This window comes from Onychostruthus taczanowskii, unplaced genomic scaffold, assembly GCF_017590055.1.
Source record: "Onychostruthus taczanowskii isolate IOZ18803 unplaced genomic scaffold, ASM1759005v1 scaffold59, whole genome shotgun sequence".
NCBI classification, from domain to species: Eukaryota; Metazoa; Chordata; class Aves; order Passeriformes; family Passeridae; genus Onychostruthus; species Onychostruthus taczanowskii.
The window spans coordinates 4,243,328-4,267,764 of record NW_024503568.1 but is presented as its reverse complement, the minus strand read 5'-3'; the positions used below and the strand labels follow the sequence as shown (position 1 = coordinate 4,267,764).

At 37.0% G+C, this 24,437-nt stretch overlaps 1 protein-coding gene across 5 annotated transcripts in view; it reads right to left on the bottom strand.

The window, feature by feature from the left end:
• The window catches only part of THSD7A (thrombospondin type 1 domain containing 7A), a 264,274-nt gene extending 252,941 nt beyond the window's left edge, over positions 1–11,333 (bottom strand). For 3 of the 5 annotated variants that reach the window (XM_041418267.1, XM_041418270.1, XM_041418271.1), the window contains exon 1: positions 11,295–11,333. The gene's annotated coding sequence lies outside the window, so the exon portion shown is untranslated. Of the gene's footprint in view, positions 1–10,430; positions 10,517–11,294 lie in introns of those variants that run through there. The other 2 variants (XM_041418269.1, XM_041418268.1) reach the window with 2 other exon arrangements.
• Positions 11,334–24,437: the final 13,104 nt, after the last annotated feature.

Below are 24,437 nucleotides of genomic sequence, written 5' to 3'. Positions count from 1 at the left end.
AAGCTTGAAACCAACATTCTTGGTTCTTCTTGGTATTGTAACCCTCTTTTGGAGTACATGAAGGAATTTTCTACTCATTAGCATACATTTCCATCTATATTTCCAAAAGAAAGTCTCCTCTGTTCATGAGGAAGAAGCAAACAAAAATGACAGAAGTTAATTTTTAAAATGCCTCACAAATTGATTTTACCCAAAGTCACCCTTCCCACACCACATGCACTGAATTGCAATTGCCTGCCTCGCTTAAGCTGTGCTTCAGTCCATAAAAAGATATTACATTAGGAAGCTGCTTGTAGGGCTAACCACAGTATTACACAGAAAAACAATTACTAAAAAAAAAAGAAAAATCACAGAAGTTAAGCAAGAAAAATATTCTAATTACTTCAGCTTGATTTTTCTTTCACATTATTACAGTAAGCATTGTTAGTCTTCATTGTCTGTACTTCTTATTTAGAAATTACGAGAAAAAACAAAACAGGAAAGGGCTTTTGTTTCATCAGTAGTACTTTTATGACAAGTTATGCCTCAAGCATACACAAATACCCTGCAGCATTCAGATGGGATGCATGTAATACCACTGCTACCCAGGAGTAAAAAATTCTACTCTGCCACAAAAAATTGACACTAGAAAGCTGATTGTAGCAAAATTATGAAAAAAAAAAAAAAAAAACAAAAAACCTATGTAATAATTGTTCTTTCCCCCAAATAAGTTTGTTTCAAATGAATCTGCAACTTCACTAAGCAGCTAGGTCCCCAAATCTGCTGCCATCCCGACAGAGTTAAGATGCTCTCTTTATGTCTTGACAAGCTTCTTTTGGAAAACTGAAGAGTCAAAGTCCCAAGTGTTCCTAAAAACTTAAATGGGGCAGGCAAAACTATCTGAAAACCACTACATTCTTGTAACACAGACCCACAAAACTACATTTGTTACAATCTGTTACTTGGAAGACGTTTGCCTAGAAAGCAGCATGATTTAACATCTTGGAAATGGTGTGAAGAGAATATAAAAGTGGTTCAAAAGGACCCCATCTAGAGTGAAGTTTTACAATGTCTTTGGTATCAGCTGATCAGATCATGCCATCATTTTCTGTGTGCTGGATGATTTCTACACCCACCTTCCTCAGTTTTCAAGTGACCCTTGCACATGCTCATGGGAAACTTGTAAAGCCTCACTAAGTGAGCATATAAAATACTGAATTACAACAGAATACTAGTGGTAGTCAGTGCCAAAAAGCCCAAGTGCAAATCTATTTGAACACTACAGGTGTCTCCTATATAAGAAAAACAGATGATAGGTCATTCTTTTATACAGAAATCTTAGCAAATTAAGAGCTACTGGGACTTTGTAGAGGATTTTGAAAGATCTGGAAAAACTAAAAGAGGACAATCTAGATTAGCAAAAGAAAAACTGGAGTAACTAAGGGTAAATATCTCTTCTTTCTCAAACTTTTTTTGTATTCTTTGGTCATCTTTCCACTTGGGAAAAGTAGAGACAGTACTTAAAAAAGTAAAACACCAAGTCACAACGCTAGCAGGCATCCCCAGTGTCATGCTTTTACTAATGCTATTAACAGGGTTTTTTTAGTTAAGAATAGACTGAAATTTCCATAATTCTTTCCAACTCAAAAGTCAGACAATTTGTGTCTTCTGCGATGAAGAGGTAATAGCACAATAAGCAAAACATGTGGACTGTAATGTGTTTTCTGAGAAGCTGTAGCATATTAACATAGCCAGAGGCAGAGCTCAAGCAAAATACTATTGGAGACTTGTGACACCGATCAAAGCAGTAACACAGTATCAGTTCTGTAACATTCTTAATATTTTTTTTTTCAAAAATAAAGTTTTACTTCTAAAACACTCAATTCCATTACTGGAAAAAAAGCAACAAAACATTAAAAATCAGAAGGAACCACTTTTCAGACATACAATACCTTTTTAATAGACACATGCCTGGCTAAATGCAACTTGAGCCTCCTCTGCTCTTGCACAGATAAAATTATAATGAACTTCACTTAAAACTCTCAGATGAGGAAATAAAGCAGCCTCTAACTCACGTGCACATTTAATATATGAATTCTTAGAACAAGATAAAGTTAGTGTCCAAACCTCAACATTTCCATGCATAGAAAAGTTTACAAGATTCTTCCTTCAGCCCAGTTTCTGAAGTCCCAGTTTAAAAATATAGGTCAAGTTACCTACTCCCTCCAAACTTTCTCAAAGTCAGCTAGTCAAACAGTGCAAGCCTGACCCATTTTGAGAGGGCTCTTCACAAATAACTAAATAAATTAATCAGGTGGCTGCATCACTTTCCAATATGTATTTTTTTCTCTATTAAAGGTCTCACATATTAAATATATTAGCATTTGAATTCCATATTCGGACAAGATTGATGTGCAGAACTCACAGGCATTTGGGGCTCACTAGTCAGCTCAAGATAGATTAATGCTTCAGGTGTTTTATTTAGTAATTGCTAGAGTAAACAAGTATTAATATAATGTTTGAGCACAACAGAAAAATCACTGTTTTTTCTGATCACTATCCATTAGTTTCATTGAAGGAAAACAAAAACATCAAAAATCAGAATATATAAATTTACTATTATACTATAATCACTATACTAATTCCTTCTTTTGACAACCTAAACAATTAAAATTCTTTAACTCAATTCTAGTATCTTCTCTTATTAGTACTTGAAACAGAGGAATGGGCAGCAGCTGGGGACCAACATTCTCTATTTAGTAAAACTGACCCATACACTATCCCATGTGGCCATGTCCATTGTAAAATAATCTTCTTGCAAATTTCATCCAAAATATTTCAGTAAGAAGAACAATATTTCTACACTAAAAGTCCCATTTTCTGAGATATTTTAAAAAGTAGCTTCATTCTCATTATTAAGCAATACTATTCTGAAAATCACTTATAGGGGTTTCTAGTGATTTCTTGTCTTTTTTTTGGCTGAGCTTGCCTTAAATCCAAAGCAAATATCATTGCAGCAAAAGGTGGCATATATTAGTCCTCTCTGGATTTCTGCTAATACATTTCAAAGTCTTATTTCAGGTACAAATAAGGCAAATTTCTTAATATACCCACCACAGATCTTCTCTGAGGATAGCTATTATGAGAAATTCAAGAGAAGTTCACTGATAAGAAGAGCTGCTCGGGTAAAAGGACTTTTACAGCCTGAGAACTGCTATCTATAATCTTGGCACTTTGATCTCTCAGAATATGAACTAATGTATCTGGAATGTAGCTCATTATTAATAGTTAAATATCTTTAAATGGAGCAGCTTTGAAGATCACTTCCAATATCAATAGCTTGCATTTACACAGGGCTTTCATTTTCAAGGACAATGGTGCATGGTCCCTGAATCATGCACATGGACACAGACTCCTATTTGCATTCAAACACATCATTAAGATTAAAAATATGTATACATTTTAAAATAAATATAAATGCATCATCTACCAGCTTACATATATTTTTGAGACTTCAATATACAAGCCTAGGTGACAGCCCAAATATAATCACAGATATCAATGCAGTTGTAGCAACTAATTGTGGAGAACATCATCCAGTGCTTTCTGCAGAAAAAGTTGTATCAGAAGATGACTTCTGTGCAGAAAATAAACAAAATAACCTTCATTTTTTTAACACGTTCTGAAAACAAGGGGGAAATTTTATCTTTTACAGAGGAATCTTCTACAAAATATCTTTTGCACTATTTCACTTAATACAGGATAGACATTTCAGTCAATTCAGATCTTCACAGACTCACTTCTGTTGAAAATTCTCTGGTAAGATCCTTAAAAATTTCCACCAGGTTATTTTTATAGGAGCTACAGAGGCCAGAGATTTTATACCAGACAAAATCACCCAAAAAAAATCTATTGAAGACAAAAATAAAAAGTTTTGTTCAAAGATTTCTAATATAGCAAGGAGCATTGGTTCCCCTTCATTTAAATTTATAATACTTGCTATGCAATGTTCTTCCAAAGGTACATTGTATTGTAATTTACTTCTTCCACTTGTACTTCTCCAACAGCACAAATTAAGTTTCACCAAAACATCTAAGGAAAAGAGTCAAAACAAAAAAGAATTTACCACATTAAAAAAAAAAAAAAAAAAAAACAACAACAAAAAAAAAAACAACAACAAAAAAAATAAAAACCACAGGAAATAAAACAAAAAACTCTCTAAACAAACATAGGGTAACCTTTTCCTAAACACCAGCTTAAGGCTTCCAAACAGGGAGGGCAAAATCCCTCCAGCACTGAAGCAAAAGAGAATTTCATTACCAACTTTAATGGTAATAAAACCAACTTTTTGTTGGATATCATCTCTTGAACTAAGGAAAGCTGAAAGGAGATGAATTTATTACTTACTTAAACAACCAATCTTTTAGCAGTTGATCTGCTTTTTTAAACACTGCACTTTGTAAAAGATTATTTTCCCATAATTACTGTAAAAGCCTTCCACAATCCAACATTTGCAGTATTGCATCCTATTTCCAAGTGTAATGACCCTCAAAATCTAAGATTGATTTTGGCTTTATTCTGATCAATACTAATCTCCAAGATATATTTGACTTCACACTAACCTAAACAAAAAGGTCACTATCTGTGTATTTGTCCATGTCCAAAACATTTATTAAATTAATTTCAGAGACCACAAAAGGTGTATTGTTACAACTGTTTCTATCTGGGATTTCTATCCATCATCCTTAGTAAGATTTACATGCAACTGATAATCCACATAACCACACTGTCATTGTAGTGGATTTCTCAAAATGTCTTGATCTGTCCCCAATTATTTTAAGATTAATCTTTTTTTGCATTTTTCTAATTGGAGGAACACCATCATCTTATTTAGTAACTGGACTACTGAAATCCAGTCTTACACATATTAAAGTCAATGGGAGAATCCATCTCCCTTCAGTGACAAAACTGAACTCTTAATGACTTGGGGGAATGTAAAATAGTGCATTTATACTTTAGGGCCCCCTAAAAGCAAAGCAGGAGGAGCCTTTTGTATCAAAGTACTTTGACCAGCATATATTTAAAAGATATTTAAATTTAAAATTCACAGCACTCAGAACCATATTTCTATAACACTCTTTTTTATAAAATATAGATTTCTGATTAGATCTTTTAATTTACTGGCTCATTTCAAAGTAGGACTATAAAAACTATACATGCATTAAGGCAGCAGATAACATAACAAAATTGTTACTGATCTGGGGTAGGCTTCTCCTCACTTTTATTCTCTTTCCTCAAACAAACAAACAAAACAAAAGCATCAAACTCAGAGAAATACAAAGAAAAGAGAATGATCAATAAAGATGGTATTTAATTAATAGTTTTTAAAATTAGTAAATTCTTCTAATACCTTTTTTGTTCTTGTTACAAAATGTAGTTTTGCCTCCCAAGGACATTACAGACTTCAATAGAACTATCTTCATTTCTGCCAGTTAACACAACTCAATCCTTGTGCAGTAATGACCCCATATAGTACATTACTTGAGGCAAGAAGCATGTGTTTATTTCCTCCTTCAGGTAATTTACCATAAATTAAATAATTTTACAACCTAGCTAAAATTTTAAGCTAAAGTAATACTAAAGAGTCCATCAAATTTCTGTCCAGAAGTATTATTAAAAACCAAGTACTTGTAAGTTACCCATGTATACTTCAATACAATTTTATTAGACCTTATACACTTAGAATTTTCACCCAGCAGACACATTTGCTTTAAAAATTCAAATTTAAGCTTTCCACTGCCTCTGGAGTTGCAGACACTAAAATGTCATAAGAGTAGGTGGATAAAGTGAATAGTCAGTAAAAGGGAGATGTTTGTTGTCATAGTATTGCAAAAGTTCCATATTGTTTCTCCTTATCACAAAAGTTTCATACCTTCTTGGTGTGGTTTACATGGGCAGCTCCTCAGAGCACTGACTCTCTCTTCTTCACAGCAGCCAACTGAGTTCAGTTTCTTTCTCAACCAGCCAGCCCAACAAGTATTAATATAATAAGCCAACCCACGCCTTCATAGCACTCTTCTTCTTACTGGTTACAGCTGTGGCCTGTTAAAGTCAGGCCTGTTCATAATCTTTGTTAATTGAGCCAGTTGCAACTCCTCAGGGGTAAGATTACTTTATGCACTATCTTTATTTTCTTATATTCTATCCCCCCCACATTACTTAAATAAAAATAAAACCAAAAGAGTGGACAGTAGTCAAGACTATGGATGGAAAAAGCCAGAGGGTAGGAAAATAATTTCATAAACATAATGAAAAAAATCATCCAAGTTTCCTAACCGTGGTATAAATATGGGTCTCACAGCTATTTTCACTCTGGCTGGGGTGAACGTGCCCCTGTTTCCAACTCAGCTGTTTGATGACTTTTAGACTTCCATACTGCTACCACCACCACTGGTCATGGGCCAGGGAAGAGAGACAGCTTTCTCCATCTGAAATCTACTGTAAGTTACCTATGTAAAGTATCTTTCTACTAAATAAAATTACATTAGAAGTAATTTTAGGACCTTTTTCTACCCAAACAGACAAACAAGTGGTCCCAAAGCACACAGGTTACCTAAGTACCCTCCGAGGGACAGAGCAGCATTTGCCAAACTTTGACATTCTGACTCGAAGCGGGAAGTGTACAGCACATACCCTCCTATGGTTGCTAATGCATTCATCCAAAAGACATCTCTAAGGAACAACAGAGAGATAAACAGAAGCCTGTGCTATTAACTGAAATGTGAGTAGTTCCAACAGAGATGCTGGCATGCTACACAAAAGCAAAATTACACTCTCTTACACACAACACAAAATGAGAGACAAAAAATCCAACAAGATTCGTCAGACTAAAGCTCTTCTAAACTTGTTGTTTACTTTAAAATTCTGTAATTTTTAGCAGAATTTCAGCTCCACAAACTACTACATTCACTTTCCTCACTGCCCTTGGTATGTGAGGGTGACAGAAGAATGTCTAAAAATGTCTACATTTCCCTTTTTTTTAATATTCCTTTACAAAACTGCTCTCATTTGAAAACATTTTGAATATTACGTGTTTTCAGAAGGAATTTATAAGAGTGTATAAGGCCATTCAGAGGAAGAGCCAGACCTAAGCACAGGCTGGGGAGTGAGAGAGCAGAAGAGATTTATGTCTCACTTCAGCCAGCACAGAGGACTGCTGAAGCAAAGGCAAAAGAATCAAGACTAGAAAGGCAGTCTGCACACAATGCAGCTTTAGCCTGCTAAGGAGCAACAAGCAGCTTAAAGCTGACATAGAAGAACAATCACTCAAGAGGGGTTCAACATTGGCAAGCACCAAAAAACAACAAAGAGTTTCTGAAGCTTCATTATCAACAGCCTGAAAAGAGAGCTGGACTGGCATGCTGCATGGCATGACATTTAAAGCTGGGATAGAAGCTAAATGCAAACACTTCCTGGGCACACATAATGCCTTCTGGAAAAATAGGGAAACTCCATCTCAAAACTCCTGTTCATAACCTATGTGTTCCTACAAGAGGATATTCTCCAAATTTCTGCAAGACAATTTTTTCAAGGGCCGTTTTCTTTACCAAAATCCTCTGCTTCCCTTCTGTTGATGCTCTCCTGAGTTTGCAGATGGAGTCCATGTCCTACATAGCTTTCATTTCACTTGGTCAAACAAATCAGGACCTCTTTTATCTCCTCATGACCAGACCATCCTATTAGCCCTTTACAGCACCTGACCCAATTTCAGTTATTTCTTCTTGAAGATGAGTGATCAGAACATTTCCTCTCATCATAAAGGGTGAGTTTATACTATTATATTTACCAAATCTTTCAGAACCATCTCTACACAGGCATGATAAGGTTAAATCGTGCTTTTCCCACTGCTACTTTACCTTGACCATCCAGGTAAATATTTCCTTTATTTCTCCCCCCAAATTTCTATCACAGAACAAATCTTATATGGGCTATATATTCATATATATAAATATGAGGACTAATGAATTAATTACAATATCATTCAAAAACCTCAACTTCAGCAACTTGGATATGAACATCTTGGCCAAATACACATCAGAGGAGATAGGGACAACTGTGGAAAGAGAGACTTGGTTTTCATACATAAATTTCAAGGTACTATAAATCCACACACCACCAGCCAACCGTAGGAAAGTCAAAGTGGATACTCATATATTACAAAAGTAATTTTCTACTTGTAATATGCAAATTATTTCCAAGTGGTCTAATAGACACAATTAAGAAAAACTGGCCTGCTGAAACCAAAATTTAAATGGCAAACTGACTCTACTGTAAAATTGCTCATGGTCTGTGAATCAAAATAAATGTGACCACCACTTCTTATATTATTTGGATACCTTCCTTGTATGTGGTAATTTGAGTTGAGGGCACAGTTCTGACAGGCGTTCTATGCTTATGATAAACTAACAGCTCAAAGATATTGAATATATTTAGCTCATGAATAGTTTTGCTTCTGAAAGGAAGAATAACTTTTACATCATCACAATCCATCATAGCAGACTGAAACCTGTGATCTATGTGAATATTAGCATTCTAGCTCATCTTTTCCTGCATCTCCTCCACAAGACATTCAATCCTGGTTTCAACCTCTGTCAGGTAAAAGTCTCAAGCACAAAATAAAGTAAATGAAGAAGCAAGAATTTTTTTTTAATTATTAAAATAAGAAATTCTAGGCTATCTTTTATATTATCTACACATTTACTTGTCAGTCTAATGAAACAGAACTGGAAAAGGTAGACTGCTATGGATAAAGATCAATTTAATACAGTTTTGCAGCTGTTAAAACAAAAACTAAAATTCTTTCTTTTCCTGATTACATTCCAAGTACATTTAGGATATTGATTAACTATCGATTAAGTATGATAAACCAATGACTTACACCTTTAAAATTTAAAGCAGTCAGGAGGACATAAGTGAAAAGGTAATTCACCCTACACATGTTGACCTAAGGAATTACAAAGAATGGAAAGCATGGGATTTCACTACTTCAACTTGAATTATTTAATTCAATAAAAATTTTAGTATCAAGTACAATCTACTCAATGAAGTTCTCTTTTTCTACTGCCCACATTAGTGTTTCAATAGGATCCAAATAAAGACTTTGTTGTTCTCTTGTGGATTTGGATGGCAGGCCTGACTGCAGCAATTCTAGATCCCTCCCCCCAGCTCTTATGGCCAGCTGTGACAGACACACTACATATGATTGCTGTAATATATGGCACACTGGTGTGATATATAGCCTATAGAAGTGCTATGTCAGACTATTATCACTTATGTCAGCCTCCCACTACTCCTCCTTGTCATCAAATGCACAATGTGGGAAGACAAATGTGGAATCCAAGTGCCTAAGCACAGCCGTAATTTCTGGTATTTTGTACTGCCCAGGAAAATTAATTATAAAACATCAGAAATAATGTGGTAGTTGCTAAAGATGCTCTAAAATCCTTAGTTTACAAAGGGAAGCACCTGACAATATTAGGACTTAATCTGTTCTAAGGAGACAAAGTAGTGATGAATAAAAGCCCATACCATCTCATCAGAAAACCTGCATTACTCCAGAGTAGTGCTATAAAACCAATGAAACATCTGATAACTTAACAAAAAGAAACATCTCTACAGTCCTTCTGAATCTCAAGTCAGAATAGGCCTCACAAAATTAACCAGTCACATACATCTGGATTTTTAAAGAAAGCCTTAAAATCTTTAAATTATTGCCTCTTATTATACCAATGGCCTTATGAGAAAGTGAGTCATTCCAAAATAAAGCCAGCAGTATAGCTGAAACAGGAACAAGTCATGGACAACTCGTACCTAAGAAAGTCACCTGCTCCCAAAGCACAGCATGATGTTCTCAAGCAACTTTCATAACATTTGTCCCTGACTGTCTTCCAGATACTCTCAAAGAGACCTCCTAGAAAAAAATGACTTTTTTCAAAAGAGTCATTGGAAAAAGAGAACTAAAGTCAGGAAAGGACAGCATAGGTCCTGTGACCTATACATAAACAGCAAATGATTTTAATATGTTATCTTACACATATTAAAACTAAAGGATGACACGGGCAGTCTTTAGAAAGTGAACATTTTTAGTGAAGTACAAGTCTGTTAAACCAACTTTCTTCAGTGCAGCTTCTTAGTGCTGATTTATAAATTGTTAAATGTAGCCACACCAGAAAATTCACTCAGAATTAAGCCTCCCAACCTTTAGACATAAAGTAGTTCATACAACACAGAAAGCCACACTCATAACCCAGAACCACTTTTTTTCAGTTTCCATAATAACACAGATTTACATTTCACTTAGGCTGAATTATTAAAAGGAAACACCCATGACTTGAATTTACCTTTATGCCAACAGCCTTTACTACAAGAGCTATTTTCTTTTTTAATTATACCTTGTTTGTTACATTCCTTTTGGTTGTTTAAGAGAGCTCCAGAAGCTGTCTAACCGCACGCGATATCAGACTGTCCCCATGCCCTCTGCTCTCTTTACAGATGCGTCTTCGCTACTCTTGCAACATCAGCTTCGCTGGTCCCGTTACAAAACGCAGCACACGCACGTCAGTACCAGCGCTGAGCGCTCCCAGGCACGGAGCGGCACTTCGGGGTGTTTAAAGGGCGCAACTACAGCCCCGCTCCTATAAAATTAACCTGACAAACGACAGGGCTTTTTCTTAAAATAGCAATTATTTGCTTTCACAAAGCACCCTGACAGCTTCAGTCCTGGGCCAAAGGCTCGCTCACGGGGCGCTGGGCAAACCCCTTCTGACGGCCTTTTTACTTTTTATAGGCATGGCTTCACGTCATTCCTTCTTGCTTTGCCTCCCCACCAAGAGTGTATCCACAGCCAAGCAGCCGCTCTAAGAGCGCTAAACTCTGCGTGACACCTACAAGAACCCTCAGCAGTTTTCCCAGCCGCCCGCCCGGCCCATCGCAACTCCACGTCGGGAACAGCCGCACCGGCTGCCGGGACGCGGCAACTCCCAGGCGCTCGCAGCCGGCCGGGACAAGCGGGGAGGCAGTGGGGCAGGTCCCGGTGTGACCGAGCCGAGCGGCGGGGAGAGGGCGAAGCGGAGGGCGCAGGTGAGAGCCCGGCTCCGCGGCCGCCCGCAAGCAGCTCCCCTCCCCATCCCCGCACCTCCCTGCGGCGGCTCCGCGCCCCCGCCCGCGGAGGGCGAGCCCGGGGAGGGCAGACGCTCGCCCGGAGCGGGAGAACGCCGCTCCCCCGGCTGCCGTCAGCCCCCGCCCGCCGCACTCACCGCCCCTCGCCGCTCCGCTGCCCGCGCCGGGACGCGGCGGCGGCACCTCCCTCCTTCCCTTCCCTTCCCTTCCCTTCCCTTCCCTCCCTCCCTCCCTCCTGCGGCGGGGCGGAGGCTCCGCGCCCCCGGTGCCCCGCGCCGCCCACGCTGCCTTCCGCGGGCCTTCACCCGCCCCCGGCATCACGCGGCCGCCCCTCCCCGGGAGCCAGCGGCTCCATCCGCAATGCAGCTGCGGCCGCCCTCTCGTCCTTCTGCCGTCTGTCCTCCTCCGCCCGGCCCGTACGGGCACCTGCCCGCTGCCCCTCGGGTGCGGGTGTAGGCGCTGCGCAGCCGGGCCCAGCCCCGCTTGCTAGCGGGCACCGCGCCCGCTCCCACGGCCAGCGGGCTCCTGGAGCCGCTGCCCCGTCACGGGTGTCAGACAGCGACGAGAGACGGGGGAGCGGGGAAAAAGACACAAACACACAAAAAAATAATAATAAAGAAAAGAAGAATAAAGGGGGGTGGGGTGGGGGGGTGAGGAAAGGATGGAAAGGGTGTTCTTTCCAAAGAGACTTTTGCGGGTTATTTCTACCTCCCACAAACCCATTACTGCGGTGGACTCCTGGGACCAGCCGAGATTAATTGCTCTGTGTTATGAAGAAAATGATAGATGACATTAATCAGGGAAGTTGTAAGTCATCCACGTTTGTAGATGGAATTTGGAGATTAGCTGGGACAGATGGCAGGCAAACACTGCGCTCTCCAGGTCTGGCGTAAATCATCAATGTCTGGAATTATTAAACAGCCAATGACGGAACCTCATACATTTTCCTGGAGTGTATCTTAGAAAAACGAATATCCACTTCATATCATGAAAAGCTTTTCCAATCATTGTTACATCTCTCTTTCTAAATAATGGAAATATTTGGTTTTCCTTTCTGGATGTCAGAAACGTTTGGATGCTCGGAAAAGAAACTAAACTTTTCACACTTCTTCAGGACATGGATGAGAAGCGAGGCCAGGCAAACGAGTACTGAAACCACTGCTTTAATGCCCTTTCTGAAATAAGCATTAAAAGTTGCTAGTTAATAGGCTTGTCTTGGTATCTCCAGTAGATTTATCTTTCTTTGCAGTAACTACTGCAGCAAATATATTTTTTTTTTAGGTTTTATTTTTCTTCTTGCACTTTGAGGAAAGGAGTGAATTGATGCAACTTTTATTCATAACTCCTAAAGGAACATTAGACATTCTGTGGAATCTAAATAGTCCAAGTGGAGAGAAGAACTTTTTCTATTTGTCTCCTCTAATTTATGGGTTTTTTTCACATAGCAAAAATGAGTTATGGTATGACCAACTTCAGTAAATCTTTCATGGTATCATATTGATTGATATGTCAAATGCTTGTCTAAATATAAGCTTAGCCCCAATACCTATGACTGAATAATTGTAAGCTTGATTGTATGTCCTGCAATAATGTGATCAATCTACAGCAACATTCAGAATTTTACAGAAACCTGCTCTATAAATCAAATAATAGCATCTGTTCTATCACATTAGCAGGATCACTGTTCAAAACATGAGTTTACAACAGTTGTTTAAAAAAATATTCAAATGTTAACTCCGTACATGTAAACTAAATGTTCACCAAGCTTACCAGTTTAATATCCACTATTAAAAGCTTATTTTAGAAAAAGTATTGTCACTTTTATTAGATTGAGGAAGACTAATGTTTAAGTTGTTTAATTTTTAGACCACTAGGGCAAAGCTAACACTTCAAGTGGAGAATCACATCATTGCTATGACTTACAAATATCACTGTCTACAATCAGGAATATAATTGAACAATATCATTTAGGTTGATGAGAGATGATCTGGTTCCACTCCCTCCTCATGGCAGTACAACTTCAAAGCTAGATCAGCTTCCTTAGCATCTTGTCCAGCCTAGTTTCAAAAAACCCCAAGAATGGGGATTTCAACTTTTCTGGGGAAAAAATTCAATTTTGACTATTGCTTATTGTAGAGAATGCTTTTGTTTTTCCTAATAAGAATTTCTTTTGCTGCAGCTGGGATCTGTTGCCTCTCGTCCTTTCTTGGGGTGCCTGAGCAGAGTGTGGTTCTGTGTCCCCTGTGAGCACTCCCTCAGTAGCTGAAGGTGGTAATTACATCCTCCACCTTGGCCTTCTTTTCTTCAGACCTCTCAGAAATATTATTAACCTTCCATGAATTCACTACACTTTCCTTATTTATTTTTTTAATAAGTTGCATCAAATTTCATATTATAAGGCAAAACTTATTTTTGGGATTTCTTTCCCCATATCTCTCAGAGTATTAAAAATGGATAGTCAAAATGACTCATCCCTCTTCTAAATGGGGTACTCATGACAAATCATACAAAAATCAGAATGGTCAAAGTAAAACTTCATCCTATTTCTATTTGAAAGGGCAAAGATAAAGGTAAAAATACTTTCTATTCCATTTGACCAACATACCAGTTGGTCATGTAGTATCAGCATTTAAGGGTATCAGCACTACCTACAGAGCAGACTGAGTTTCCCAAGCCTTACCTAAAGAAATGTTTAATACCAAATATTAGAATTTTGCTCTGACCATAATGACTTTTGCCTGAGATGAAGTTTCTTAGGTATATTTGAAAACTAATAATATTTTTATGCATGTGGCCTGTGCACAGGCACAGAAGCTTGTTCTGAGATAGGCCATGAATTGAAGCTGTCAGGGACAGTAGCACAGAGAGAGGCTGAGAAGGGGAAAAACAGGCAAGAAGGGTAGCCTAGGTTGAAACTCTTCCCTTTCATTCACAAAAGCTCTGGTTTGTCCTCCATCGCAGCAAAAGAGAAAATAGGATTTCTACTCATTGTGTTCATCTTAAACTATTTGACACATTTACCAGTATGCTCCTTAACACTTTTCTGTATTTTAACTTATTCTCTATTTTTTTGCTGCATAAATTATGTGCTCTTTCTCTATATCTACACATATACACATATATGTAACTTATAAAAAATACATATATGGTAAATAATCTTAAGCATCTCATGGATACAGACATTCTTGTTTGAAAGAATCCTCATTTCACACTAGAACCGAGTTGCAGCTATACCTGAAATGCAATATTCTGTTAGCAAGCAGAACTGCCATCACATTCTAAACAAATACATCAGCCTTGCAAGGTGGGCTCATAATTTGTTCTGTGTGGTGTTTTTCAGACCCTTAAGAGCAAACCAAGGAGGAGAACTGAAAAGAAGTTGGCTGAAGTGTTCTCTGGGACTTTAAAGAAATATCTTCATAAATCTGTTAAGAACTTCTGAAAGCTTTCAAAAGTTTTGTGATCATGCAAAAAATAAATGGTGAAAAAATTATCCCTAAGAGACTTGACAACTGAAAATACATGTTCATAGTCAAGGAACTAAACCATCCAACAAATTGGAGTGCAGTAAGTAAGCTCTTGACTCTGTTCAGCAAAGCTATGATAAATTGACTGAGTTGTCACTATTTTACACATCCTATGCTTTATGTGACATTAATTAGTTATTCCAGTGGGCAGAAGTCTACTCAAGAAATCACCAGCACAGCAGACCCTAATTGTCATTCCTGTTCAGTCTAGAAAGCTTTAATTTTCTAGCACCATGTGGACACAAACACACAGAACTACACCTCTGATTACTGAGAAGCATTTAAGGCAAAACAATGGTGAAGCACAGAGAGATTTATATTGTCCATGCTTAACATGCAGCTCAGACTTACCTGCTCTTTTCCAAATCTCCTAGCTTGTCTCCTAGCTTTATTTTAAAATCAAAAACAAGTTATTACTGAATAGATGTATTTTTTCCTTCCTCCATGTGAAACATTATCCCTAACACAGAATCAAATATCTGGTAATTTATTTTTTTATTCACAGACTACTCCTTACAGATGTAAACAATAGGGCAATTTGAAGGCATTCCCTTGGTATTTTGGCCACATGTCCTAAAACAGAAGAAATATGAAATCATGCTTATTTTTCTATCTATTTATAGATAGAAACGGTTTTGCCTCTGGTTTTGCCTCAGAAACAAAAATGTCTTTTGTCATATCTGAAATATACAAATTGGGAAACCTTCCATATCTTAGTTTTCCTAACAAATTAACATCTTTAAAAAGGCTTCTGCTGGAGAATTTTCTTTTCCTAGGACATCATTTGAACGGTCAGCAGCACATTTGATCTACTAGACATAATTATAAAAAATATATTTAAATGAAAACAGACTTTCAACATTTCTGTTCAAATCCATTTTTTGTGTATTCTCTAAAAACTGAATACTTGAAAGTACTGGGATATAAATCAGTCATTGACTAAAGTCCTGCCCTGCCATAAAGGCTTGCCTTGGGAAAACTGATATTTCAATCAGCTATTAAGAAAGATATCATGATACTTTATATCTACCACTAACTCCAGCAACAATGGTCAGAGCAATAAATATTTACAGCTATCAAGAGTAGGAAATATGTAAAGCTTTGTAGGGACAGGAGGAAAGGCTGGAGACACTAGGCAGGAAAGGGAGCAAGAAGGTCCTGAAATCAGACTGCCAAGCAATATGAAAGGGCAGAACAGCGATGGGTGCACAAAGGGGCTGCTGGGATCTGAGAGCAGCATTTATGGAAGTGTAGGAAGAAAATGTTTCAGAACAGAATGAGATAATATCTAAATTTTTTTTATCCCCAAGAGGATTTACCTTCTGAGGTAAATTTATTTTGCCTAAGGCCTGCAAGCCTTACTGTTAAAAGCTTTATACAACAAGCAGTGAAAATTTTGTTCATATCAATGAGGTTAATAGAACCATTCCAACACTGACACTTTAAGAAATTGAAAGAGGAAATAAAGTTAGGAGCATCCACTTCAATTTGTATCTCTGATCCTCTGTGCTTGCCATGCCAATAAGCACATTTGGTCTCTTGAAGGAAATCTTATTATCATACTTTCTCTCCCAGCAATGTATTTTGAGTACATTCCTATGAACAGGACAGGATGGCACACAGCTGGAAACTTGTAGGAATGTCAGTTGTTAGCCAAGAGATGGGACAGCTCAAAGTCTACCCTACTTCTACTATTGGAGAAGTGTTATTAATTTCATGAAGACTTCAATGTATTTTATCCAATGGATACATATCCCTGATCATCATTCAACGAGGGGAAGAAAATAGATTGCTTCATCCCAAGTTAATGTCAGTATTTTAACTCACCTTAAGGTGTAAGTAGTGTGAGGAGAACATTCTCCTCCTGGATTCACCCTCCAGGAACACACTCTGCACTGGACTTACTACTCTTCTTTCACAATTACTTACATGGAAATTTGAAGTTCTGTCGTTCACTGTACATTCAATATACACCAAATAAAAGCATAACAACTCTAGCATTATAAAACCTGACAAGAACCTTTATTGCACAACTTTACTACATTTGTAATGCCTGTGTAAAACACCAGCTGTATATCACCTTTATTTAATAATAATGAACCTTCTTAGCATTAGTTAACTACTAAATAGAGAAAATTTTGTGCCAGTTTCATGTTTACACTAGCATTAAAATGACAAAGGATAATTTACTGAAACATTCTCTTTTCTTTGCTAATTTTTTTCAGTATAGTTTGGAGACTAGAGAAACTCCAGGGAGCTGGCAATTTGAAAACTAAAGGTCAATTTCTGTTAACGAAAGCAGAATTTACATAGAAGGAAGAAATTTACATGAAAAGCTGGCCCTCTGTGAACTAATTGCTCATTACTCTCATCATCCCTTAGGAAAGATGTGGATAATCCTATTTCAAGACATATAGCATAACTAAAGTTTTGGCAGAATGAACAAGGCTTGAATCTACTACAAAGGGCCCCATATCAAAGGCAAAAAGGACACAATTCATAGCTAAGTCAGAAACTGTAAAAATCCACTCTCGCTGAAGTAGACTAGGGTAAAATTTTCCCAACATTGCCTGTAAAGAGCTAAAAATGTATCCCCAACAGCACCCTTAAGTGTCCTGGCAAAAAAATCACTAGTTCATCAATAAGAAGAAACGTAACATCACACAGTGAGCCCTTCCAATGAACTACTTTTCTTTCAAGGGAGTCCACTTATTAGAGCTATATGGAGTCAGATGATGCTATTTGGCCCTGGGAGTAGATGTGGTGAGAAAAGTTCATGTAGGCTTTAATTTCTTTCAATTTTTAGCCATAAAAATGATTTTTTTCAAGCAGAGAAAATGCTTGATTCCCATGCAAATGCTGTATAAGTGGCATGCCTTACATAAAAAAATTATTGCATTTGGTCTGAACATAAACGTTTTTGGGTTATGGTTTAAAAGCAGGTTGGATGGGACTTGGGACAAGCCTTGCTTTCTCCACAGCTTCTAACCTACCCAAGTCATCCTGTCACTAGGACATATGAAATGATCATGGCCACTAGAAGTGGTAATTTTTTAACGCACTACAATATAAAAAACATATTTTTCAATTTTAAACTTCATATGTCCTCTCCTGTGTTGGGTTGCTCAAGAATGGCCAAATGCAGGCCACAGCTCACTGTGATTTTGGCTCAGAAAAAATGGCTCATTATTCCAAGGGACACAATCAAGAGATGGTGTATCTGGCAAACAGGAATTATTTTCCACAGTGAGTTTTTCATTTGCACTTTATTATTAATTTTACTGTGATAATACTTTTTTTTTTTCAAAATATGACAATTTTCTAGTAGACTGCAATATTGCATACCATACACAAATACTAATTTTGTGGTTTTTCAATAGAGCATTATTCCAGTACCTCAGAAAATAAGTCACCCTGTCTAAGCTGACTTGATCTCTGATACAGCATAAACTGTCATGGTATAGAATGGTCTATAAAGGATTATTTTGGAAATGTGGATATGGAGTATTTAGCACATTTTTTTAGACTATGTAGAATATAAAAACATTTTGTGCGGTAGTATTAAAAGATATTTTACTGTCATACAGAGTGCTGTATGCTTTAAACTGATATCACAGAGGCATTATCAGAAGATATGTCATAATAAAATTGCCCAGCAGAAATGGTTGCAGAGGTATGTTTGCTTCTTCTAAAATCCCTTGGGGGAAATAATAACTGTGCATGTCTATTCTTATTACTGGGTCTACTGAAACCTTAGGGAATTTTCCTTTCCTGATTATAGAAATATTTGGGATTGGTGGTTTAGTTTGTTTTGTTTTGGTTTTGGTTTTTTGTTTTTTTTTTTTAATTTTCTGGTTCCAGAGTTTATTTTCAGATTTTATTCAGATCAGATTTGGGCTGGTTTGTTTTGAAACGAGGCAATACGGTCACAGCATGTAAAGAAAGGATAGGCGTAGCTAAGAGAAAAGACAGGAGTAACTCATCTGCCTTATCCTACACAAAGTTCTGTTCACAAGCACTACAATTGAAATCAGTAGCATTATCTAAAATGGAGTAAAAGTGTCAAAAAAGGGATTTATAAAACATAAATAATAAACAGCCTCTCATCCTTGAGGTTCAAATCCAAGTTTCCTGATTTGATGAGGGTATTAATTCTTTGCTGCCGTGTCTGAAATGCCCTGAGATTGGCTCAGTAAGTCAGAGCATGGTGCTAGTGACACCAAGGTTCTGGAGTCAATCCCCATATTGGTCATTCACTTAAGGAATTAATGATCCTTGTGGGACCTTTCTCACTCAGAATATTTTGTGATCCTTTTGTTTTGCTCCACCAATTCCAGACCAAAATCTGGCTGTACTCTCACCTGTCATCCCAAGCTCAGTTCTAGTCACTTCAGTCAGCCCATGTAAATATATTTGCGTATTTGAAAGCCAAAAATATTGGCTGATAAGCCACACAGATATTTATAACCTAACCAATAATAGAAATCTAATTTCTGAGCTATAAACTCGTTAAGAAACTTAATTATTGTCCAGTGTTAAGGCTCAAGATTTTAGAAGCTAGAGTTTCAGATTTTTTGTAGTGTTGGTGTTTTCTAGACAATAAAAAAAAACCACAACCTGAACTCAAAAGGTTGCAAGAGTCCTAGGTTGGATGGGACTTGGGACAAGCCTTGCTTTCTCCTCAGCTTCTCACCTACCCAAAACTGAACAGTAATCACTGACACAGGAAAAGCAGAGTGGAAAGCAGAGAGAAGGATGAGGAAGGGGAAGAAGAATCAAAGCAGAAAATTTTTTCAGTACCTGAGACCTTCTGGGAATTAGGACTTCAGTTACAGGCTTTTCTTTTGTGGATGCACATCACCTACTGACAAGACTGATAAACCCAATCAGAAGTATCTTTATAGGCTCTCTGAGGTACTCAGAAAATTATGCAATTTCTTCAATTTTTTTTTTATAAAATGAAACTATTGGCCATTATATATTCTAAATAAAATAACTTAAAACTTGTATTCACCTCAGATGCAGTTTAAAGTTATGTGCATGGTATTGGCTAGAAAGTAACAACAATATTCAACTTTATATGTTGGGGTTTTTTTCTTATTTTTCCCTTCTTAGATTTACCTCAGAGCTTTGTTGGAAGTTGTTTATGGATGTAGATAAAAGTCACATCAAGCCCACAAGGCAGACAAAATCCTCAGGTGACAGGAACAGAGAAACATTAAAATGGATCCCTGTAATCCTATTTTATAGTCCACAAATTATGTTTTAGGTTGAGTGTATTTTTAAAAGCCTCCAGGGCTATCAGTTTGTAGCTCTAGAGTAACTGTCCTAATGCAATGTGGAGAGAAGGCAAAAGAAAAGCTCAGGAATCAAGTCCTATTTTCAAAAAGCACTTACAACTCTGACTGAAAACACATTGAAAAGCCATATGTAAACCCTTCTGAAAATGAGAAAATTATTGCAATCTGTCTATGCAATGGTTTGAATTTCCAGAGAACTATCTGGCCTGATCAAAAGCTGTTGTTCCCCACCCCCTTCCCTGCTCTATAGCTGCACAGCCAAGAGTATGCTTCACAAAGCCCCTAGTGGCACTAATGATGCTATCGCTCCTTTTTGCAGAGCTGTCATTTCTCCTAATTATCATTTATATTGGGTTCTGCTGCTTTCTGATATTAATATTACCACATATATACTTTAATTGTTAGGCAACACTACATGGTGCCTATTCATAAGAGAATTTCATCCCCCTTGACTTCTCTGAAGCCTTGAAATGTTGATGATGTCTTTTAAGATGGTCTCTGCTTAATCTTATTACCAGGGAAGAGTTAGCTGCCCATAAAACCTTTAATTTCATATACACAATTGTCCATTGTTTGAGAAAAATGGATAATTGAGCATCCAATTAGTGAATACCTGCTTGCACATACAATTAAACAATTTGCAAGATTAACCAGCTTGCAAAATGGCAATCCCTTTTATAGGTGACTCCCTTTGATCTCTTCGGTTTCACGTTACTGTCCTTTTCCAGGGAAAACGTAGGAAGGGAATGATGCAGGTGTTGGTTGGAGTAAAGATCATTTTCTTCATAGTATCTAACGTGGGGCTCTATTTTGGATTTGTGTTGCAAAGTGTTGGTAATTCAGGGATGTTTTAGTTATTGCTGAGCAGTGCTTAGACAGAGCCAAAGCCTTTCCTGCTCCTCACTCCATCACCAAGGAGTCTGGGAGGGTACAAGAAGCTGGGAGGGGACACAGCTGGGGCAGCTGACCCCAAGTGACCCAAGGGATATTCCTCACCATATGGTATCATGCTCAGCATATGGGGGAGGAAGAAGGAAGTGAGGGATGATTTTAGTGATGGCATTCATCTTGCCAAGCAAGCAATTATGTGTGATGGAGATGGATGCCAGCAAAATCTTCCCCTTAAAAAACAAAAAAAAAAAAAAAAAAAGAAAAAAAAAAGAAAAACACAAAGCCAAACCCCCGTCCCCAACCAAACAAAAAATCCCTCCAAAACAAAACAAAACAAACAAAAAGAGAGAGAAAAATGGATCCTGGTAAGACACAGCTGTTTGGCCTCTCTTACAGATTTAATTGCAATTAGAAAGTATACATAGATTTGAAGAACTTGTATGGGATTCTAGAGTTCTCAAAAAATCTTTCTACTTTAGGTTCTCTTAAGCCTTTGTAATGACTGCATTCCTTATATCATTATAATGATTTTATTATTTTCCCCTCCCAGAAGTGGTGGGAAGCATCTATTATATTTCATAATTTAAAAAGTATAATGGACACAGTATGCACATCTCTGGAACAAATTGTTGTTTAAAGTAAATTTTATTTATGAATAGAGGTGAGGGGACAGACACTATGTTAATTAGCATGAAACAGAAGTAGAATTCCCATAACTTTAGGTAGTACTAGGATTCACTCATTTTAGTAATACAACCTGACCAATTCTAATTCTGTGTTCTACAGAGACGAATTTGCTGATTACCTTTGATTCACCTGTGAAAAACTAAGAAAAATAAGTCAGCTGATAACATTACATATTGAGGAACCTTCTGAGTTTCTAGAACTACTATTTTATTTTTTTTTTGGAGCTTAATTCTGCCTTTATTTTCTGATTTGCAGAACTAGAAGTTGCCTGAAGCAATTTCCCAAAGAGCTATTCTTCAATAATATTGTTTAAAATAACAGATTTTAAAATACATACATACATACATATATCTGAAGACATGCTTTCATACTTTGATTTAGTTCTATGTGGTTTGTTTGCTTTAAAAATAAATTAAAAGAACATCTACAAACTAAGCACTCAAGATTTCTAGTGTAAAAGGCTATTCTGTCCCTTAAAAACAACCAAAGGGATTCTATTGCACTTAAGAAAGAGCCTTTAGGGGAATATAAACAGTAGAAAGTGCCAAGCAATCATTTTCACTAGAAAGTCACCCTTTAGCCATGAGCATTTTTTTATGAAGACAACTTGCATTGGATCTGCTAAGAACCAATAATGAAATTAGTAGTTTTAGTATATCAAAGATGCTGCTATTTATACCTTCAGTTTTGCTAACACCTGTTAACAAAGCCTTTTCATAGCTTAGCAACCAGTTTCAGTTACTTCATCCTCTGTTTTCATTGCCAGGCTTGGCCACTTGATTTTTGCAAATTTTAACAGTGTGCTCTTAAGCCTTGGAATCTTAATGGTGGCAACATAATGGACAGTATGCCAGTGCAGCAACTTCCATCTGGCTTTCTAAACTTCACCTCCAGCTGCTATTCAGCTCAGCCATTTTGTAGTCATATAAAACTATAGTTTACCCAACAAATTGCAAGTAGAAAATTGTTGCAGGTGCAAAACCTTGAAAGCCCATTAATTTACAAGGGGAGAAAAAAGTGGTTTGATATTACATTTCAATGACCAAATTAATAAGTATGAAAACGTAATTCACTAAGAATCTTAAGAATCGCAGTGAGTGCTCCTGAAGTTTGTAGTCATTTCCTCTAATTGCCCATAAGACAGTGATGTGTTATTTCCATGTCCTACTCTGCTGCTTTCATCAGAAATAAAGTTTGCTTGTTAAAAAAATGGAAAAAGGAAAAAAAGATCCTGAAGATAAGATATTTTCTAAAACCAGTCCAAAACCCCCTTGTTAAAACATTTAAATCTGTAAGTTAGTTACACTGCAAAGGATAGTGCTCAACTTGAGATATTAATTCAAAGGGACATGGCTACTACATGCCTTAAATTATTATTTGACGTATTCATATTTGCTTTTTCTGCAGGAAAAAAAAAAAAATTAGCAGTTTTCTGAACATCCCTCCCCTTTTGTTTCCCACAACATGGGGAGAATATGTCCTTATCTGCATTGCTATGGGCATTACATCATGCAATATGCTGCTCAAAAGATAGTCTATTTAGAAGTCAGGACTTCCAATCCATCCTGGAAGTCAGGAAAAGTCAGTACTATGCAGTTCTTTTGGAGCCCTAACTCTGCTGTGAGGCAACATTTAAATAATTTATAACCATGCCTTCAGTTGTCCTACAACTTGTCCCTCCTTTTTGAGTCAAATTTGTGTTAAAAATATTGTAGACATGTTCTACTGTAGTCTATATGTGTAGACATGTGTAGGAATTGGAATTCGTATGATGGCTAATGCCATTGTGATTCTGATACAGTAGTGGTGAACCAGGAAAAAAAAAAAAAACATCATTACTGTGAAACTTTGACTGTGCTAGTTCACCTTTCCTTCCAGTGTCAGCTGTAGCCTTCTAGACCCCCTGAGAGTAACAACAGCAAAATCAAAATGTAGTTTAAATAAACCACAGAAAATTTATCCTCTCATGGTAACACTATGATTAAAGTAGGCAATTGAATTATAGAGGCTTAGATAGCATGAAATGAAAGCAGAAATACATCAAGAATCACTGTTTCATGCAGAAAAACATCATAAAAGTGTGTAATGGTACACAGGGTAATATTTGTCTGGGAATAGATGACAGAGGACTTTATGAGACAGAGCCATAAGGCATGAAGGATATAAAGTTCAATAAAAAAAGAATAAACTCAGCAATGCTTATAAAGAATAGATATACAAATATTAACTCCCAAATAACTCACACACCTATAATTTGTATTTCAAAAGTAAACATTTTTATCTTAATTATTGCAAACACCTAAGAGGACTCAAAAAATAACCTGACATTTAAATTTCTTTTGAATACTAAAATTAAATGTAATTTCCTATCTCCAAAGCTGCATTTATTATCTGCACAATCTACTGCATCTTTCAATTCATCTTTTAACAATACATTCATAGCTTTAATAAAATTCAAAAGGAAGCACATTACAATATTTTTAAATTTGTTTTTTAAGATACTCACCTAGTGGTAACTGTTGAGACCTTCTTCTTGCTTAAATTTCCATCTGTAGAGGTATGCATAATTACCAAATAATGTCAAAAGAAAGCACCATCTCCATCTGTGGGCTATTGTATCTAACTGCATCTATGAACTATTCCAAACCCTTGAACTTTCTGCCAGTTCTGAGACATGGGCTGCCTATTAAGTTACAACATCTAAAACTGGTCAAGATGAAAACAGGTCAAATCCTGTTAACAGTGTTGCTTAATAATCTGTTTTTCAAAGTGTGATTGACTAGATAGCACAATTCAAATGCATAAAGTGTGTTTATAACAATTTGTATCATTGATGTCTGAGGTCAGTTGGCATACTATTTTGTAAAATATTAAA